This window comes from Bactrocera dorsalis, chromosome 2 (assembly GCF_023373825.1).
Source record: "Bactrocera dorsalis isolate Fly_Bdor chromosome 2, ASM2337382v1, whole genome shotgun sequence".
Taxonomy (NCBI): domain Eukaryota; kingdom Metazoa; phylum Arthropoda; class Insecta; order Diptera; family Tephritidae; genus Bactrocera; species Bactrocera dorsalis.
Window position 1 is genome coordinate 30,753,041 of NC_064304.1, and position 5,784 is coordinate 30,758,824.

A 5,784-nucleotide genomic window follows, 5' to 3' on the forward strand; every position below is an offset into this window, starting at 1 on the left:
GTTGGTGTGAATTTTCTTAATTAAGTTTGTTATCAAAATAGCCACATAATAAAGCCTGCATTAAAAAATAATGAATAACACTCGCACAAATTACAAACTTTTCACACTCTGTTGACTACTTTAATTATTAGCAGATCCTTGTGCTGTGGGAAATTAATTTTTAATAATACATGTGCTAAACACATGCACACACACATATATGTATGTATGTTTGTATAAAATCCACTTGCGGTTTTGTCAACTTAAAATTGTCTGGCGTTAAATTAAATGTTATGTTACTTTAGTTTAGTTATTTTGAATTATCTTGGTCGCCCATTAATGCACACACTCTCACTCTCTCTCACTAACGTGAATTTATATACCTTGGACGGTGAAAATTAAGTCCTTGTATGGAAAACTTTTTTTTTTTGATGAGATGTCTTCAAGAAAATTGACATAGATTATTCTTTAAAGCAAAGGTATAATTTCCGGAGAAATCTTTCAGATCGAACCACTATATCTTATAGCTGCCATACAAACTGACTGATCAAACTCAAGTCCTTGTATGGAAAAGTTTTTGATTTGACGAGATTTCTGCACTAAATTTGGTGTGGCTTGTTTTCCAAGTAAAATAAAAAAGTGGCTAAAGAAATAGTTCAGAACCGATCACTATAGCATATAGCTGCCATACAACCTGGACGGTGAAAATTAAGTCCTTGTATGAAAAACTTTCTTATTTAACGAGATGTCTTCAAGAAATTTGACATAGATTATTCTTTAAAGCAAAGGTATAATTTCCGGAGAAATGTTTCAGATCGGACCACTATATCTTATACCTGCCATACAAACTGACTGATCAAACTCAAGTTCTTGTATGGAAAACTTTTTGATTTGACGAGATATCTGCCTTAAATTTGGTGTGATTTATTCTTCAAGTAAAAGGTATAATCTTCGAAAAAATTGTTTAGATCGAACCACTTTATCTTATAGCTGCCATACAAACTGAACGTTCAAAATCAGTTTTTGTATGGAAATCGTTTTTATTTCTGAAGGATACGCTAGCTTCAGTGCAACCAAAATTAACGTTCTCGTTTAGCCTGCTTTTAACGACGTACACACAAACTCACAAATAATGGTTAAACCACTGACCCACCCTATCACCATTACAACAACTTAATCGCTTAATAATCAGCAACACTTTTTCTCCAACTCCCTGTAATCTTTATTATGCCTCACACTCGCCACTTGTTTTGTCTTAGTTTGCTGGCGGGTCACTTTCGGGTCAGCGTAATCACTTTATTTTCCAAGTAAATTGTTAATTTTACTGCACCAACAACAAGCGAGTGTAAGCAATAATTACATTGCATAACTTACTATATTACACATATACACACAACACATATCTACCCATACCACATGTCTGCCCATGTTTGCATGTGTACGAGTGTATACCAGTATGTATGCGTGTATTTGTCTTATCGCAGCGTACGCAATTTAGCTGCAAAAATAATTACTATCGTAGAGAAGTTTATTACAGCGTTTGACTGACGTTGTTGACCCGAAGCCGCCGTAGCTCAGCTGGGTACTTGTGGTTATGTGCGCTGTTTAACGCCTTAAACTATGCATGTTCGTAAGGAGAGGTTAATAGTGGCAAAATAAAATTTTATGCGTATGTGTGCGTGAGGTCAAGCAAGTCAATGTGCTGAAGTGTATGCTTATGTGTGTGTGTTGTTTGTAGGCATTTTAATTGCTGGGAAGGGTTGTAGTATGTAAGCCAGTGGGGTTGCCAAGTGCTTAGTTAGGGGTTCTTTCAACGAAGAAAGTCATTTCTTGGAGTAGTGCCGAATAGCTACTGAGAATCTACATATGCTATCTCTTCTTTTAAAAATGCTCGTAAATGATCTCTTCATTGTTTGCAGATCGGAAATTTTCTGAAAAAATAATTTAAGTTGTTTAAATCGCCTTAAGAAGCTTTCTGAGAGCTCTTTACTCTAATAATAGCTTTGTTTTACATGAACCTACGAATAATTTCTAGAATTATACGCTGCTTATTAAGAAAAAGTAGTTTCCCGATAATTCCATGAACATCTTCCACTGACTGCCTTTTAAACAACTAAGGAAAATACATAGTCAAGAACAATATGTAATTTTCTATTGTGCTTCAAATTTTAGCACATTCTATGTTTTTCTATGTTCTATGTTTTTGTGTTCTATGTTTTCCATGTTTCAATTTTTTATGTTATATGCCTTCCTACAATTTTTTTGTTATATAGCGTGTGCATTGCGAATTTTATCAACTGACTGCTTTTTAAACAGCAGAGAAAAACACATAGTCAAGAACAATATGCACTTTTCTATTGCTTCATATTTTGGCACATTCTCTGTTTTTCGATGTTCTATGTTTTAGTGTTCTATGTTTTCTATGTTTTTATTTTTAATGTTATTTGTCTTTCAACATTCATCCTGTTATATGGCTTGTACTTTTTTAATTTTCTGACTTTTATATTCTATGTTTCCAGAAATCTTAAGAACTACCCTTTGATGCTCTGCTAAAAGAGTTAAAAAAATGTATAAAAATTACTTCTGTGAGTACCAAAATTATATGAATTATTTACCATATATTCAAAAATATATAAAAATGGCAACACCCTTTGGGTACACTTGCACCGAAAGCCACACACATATGCTAGCGGTACATAAGAAATATTTGGGCGCTTCAAGAGTAAAATGTTTTGCTTTATGCGAAATACCAAAGCGCGTTTTTTATTTGGTTATTTTACTGCCTTTTTGCTGAAGCAAAGGAAGATGTTCCACATTTGTCCGATTGCTGCGTAAACCCTCATTAAATTTGACAACAGCAATTCCATCCAACTCACACCACTCGCGCACATCAACTGGTGGTGGATTGGTGTATAATGTTCGGTGAGGCCATCAAGTTGAGTACGGCTTAGCGCCTTTTGTGTGGCAACTTGAAAGCTCAGCGAAAACTCTTGCGAACAGACAGCGGCTGCAGTTGCTACAGAGGGGTGCGGCAGCAACGAAATGGCAACAAAGTGAACGCAAAGTCAGAAAATAAATACATAAACTGACGGACAGTTGGCTGGACGGACGGGCGGTTAGACTGACTGACTTGGCATGCGCTCGCTGTTCGCTGCTCGGCGCAAAGTTTGCAAGTTGCAACTGAGACTGCTTAATTAAGATTTGTATTTGTCGGCGCGAGCAGCCACTAATGGTCACTATTGGCTGGCTTGGTTTTTGTTGTTGTTGTTGTTGTTGCTTTCTGCCTGCTTGTTGTTGCTATCTTCTTTGTTGTTACTATCTTGTTACTTAGCGTAGGCGCCTGAAAGTCGACCACACTTTTCCCTTAACTTACTGCGAAAACCTTTTTTTTCTGTTATTTTGCTGTTGTTGTTGCTTTAATTCTTTGTAATAAGTGCGATTTCCAGCAGCAAGGCCGCATTGTAGAAAGTATTATTGTCGGTCTTAAGCACAAATACATACAAACCTCAGGTTTTTCTGTCACTGTGTCTATTTGTCTATGCCTAGCTACATCTATGTGTGTGTGTGTGTTCGTGTTTGCACTAAAGGTTTACAAAAATTAGGGATACAATGCTCCAACGCCCCCGTATTTCCTTTCAACTGCTGCTCCGGCTACCCGCTAGTGGCTTTTGCTCACCAACATTCGTTCAATTGTTGTTGTGGCTAAATTGCTCGATATGCTTTTCGGGGTGAATTTTTATTGCGAAGCCACAAGCCAGTGTAATCGGAGCAAATAAAGTTAAAGGCAGGAAATTCCTTACTTAGCCACAGCCATAGATGCCGGCCGCCGCAGCGAGTTAAGAATTTATTAATTCGCCTACAGACCACTACGTCTAGGTAGTGGTTGCCCTCCTTGCCGCGCTGCCATTACTTCTATGGTCTTATCATTGTCGAGTGGTTGCTGGTTAAAGTTTTTATCAGTCGCACTAATGTAATTGTAATTGCTACTCGGCTTTCTTCCAACATACTTAAGCATTCGCTCAGCGCTTGGACTTGGGTGGAGGAGTTGCTGTGCTTGTGTGTGAACTCTTCTATATTTGTGTTTGTGTAGGGTCTTCTGTGAGTATGTATAGTCTTCTGTGAGTATGTATAGTCTTCTATGAGTGTATATATTCCTCTATGGTTGTATATTTTTCTGTCTGTGTACATTCTTCTGCGTGTATGTATATTTTGTTCTCTGTGTGTGTGCGCGCTTGGTATTTCATTATCCTTTTTTTTTGCTCTTGTGTGTTTCTCCTCTTGATAGGTTTTTTGCGCCTTAATTCTCTTGTCCAGCAATGCTATTAGAAATATATTTGCTTCTAAGCTCACCCACGCTTCTATACAGGTATGAGTGTGTGGGTTTCTTACAGCTTACTTGGCTTTTACTCTTAGACACTAAGTGGTAAAATGGTTTGATAATTGTTGAACGAGTAATAATGTGCTAGAAAGGCATTTGAAATTGCACTAAATGCAATTTAATTTATCGCCTTCTCCTTTCGCCTTTAACTTTTCTTGCTTTTGTTGTTTGTGGGCTCAATAAAATACCTACACACGTCTATTAACTGCCAAAGGAGTTAAGTACTATTTGCTGTATGCTGTGCGCTTTGTAATTATAGAGTAAGTGAGAAAATATGTGGAGATGAATAAGCTGAGAAGTGGCAGTTTAAAGCATTATGAACGGAGTATTTCAGAATTTTAAAAGTCTACTCTTGGAAATTTAATTGATGGCAATATAAATAGATAGATATTGCATGGTTTTGAAACTGTTTCACACATGAATATAGAATAATTACACGAATCGGATCATTACCGACTTATGGTATATAGCATTAGCGAGTAGTGAGTATGATATTTCGTGCTCTGACTTTCTCTTTGCATGAACTTCACTAAAAAAATATGAGCGTAACCGAAGTGTTCGAATATATGTCTAAGTAATTTCGAGTCAGCAAAGAAACACGAGCTTCACAAAAGAACAACTACAGGTAAGCTTAAGAAAAGTTTTATCACTGAGCTTAAAAGACTGTACAAAGGAACAACTCTTGGAAAGCTTGACAAAATCTTTCACACTGTGCTTAAAAAGCTTTAATTACTGATCCAATGCTCAAGCTGTACGATATACTATATTTATACATCAACAGTGTTATTGAGATTGTGATATTATAACCATAAGCTACTTCGTCACTTGCTTAAAGCACCAGTGGACTAATAGTTCGAGACACCGAGCAACTAATCTGGTAGTAGCCGAGTCCACTCAATAAATATGCTCTTTTGGTTTTTATTACTAGAACACCTGGGTATAGAAGAAGAGAGAGAAACGCTAGCTGCAGGCTTCCAAATCATTTTCAATCTGAGATCTATACTAACCTATCAGGGGCACCGATTGTCATTGTGTGTGATAGTCAAGCGGCAGTTCAGGTAAACTAGTTCATCGAAATCATACTCGTATCATCAATGATACTGGAGTGCATGAAAATGCCACGAAAAAAAAGTTTGTACTACCATGGATCCATGCGTATAGAGGCATCAACGAAACGAATAATGCACGAAAGCTAGTCAATCATCTAGCGAAAGATACTTCGATTGCACCGAAACCGTTCAACGCTGTGGGATCCGACACTCTAGGAGAGCAGCTGCGGAAAGTAGAAAAGACTAGTAACAAACGCCACTGCGACTAGTGTCCGGGCTTCGACAGGCGAGACTCTTTTTGGGAGAGTTCACTACAAAACGGTTCAAGAAACTAATCGTTTTCCTCAAAAAAAGTTAAAATAAATTGGAAAATTGAAG

The 5,784-nt window shown here is 37.1% G+C and overlaps 1 protein-coding gene across 1 annotated transcript in view; it reads left to right on the forward strand.

Annotated features, from left to right (window-relative positions):
• LOC105231878 (protein timeless homolog) overlaps positions 1-5,784 on the forward strand; it is a 455,353-nt gene that overhangs the window by 160,045 nt on the left and 289,524 nt on the right. The window lies entirely within an intron of this gene.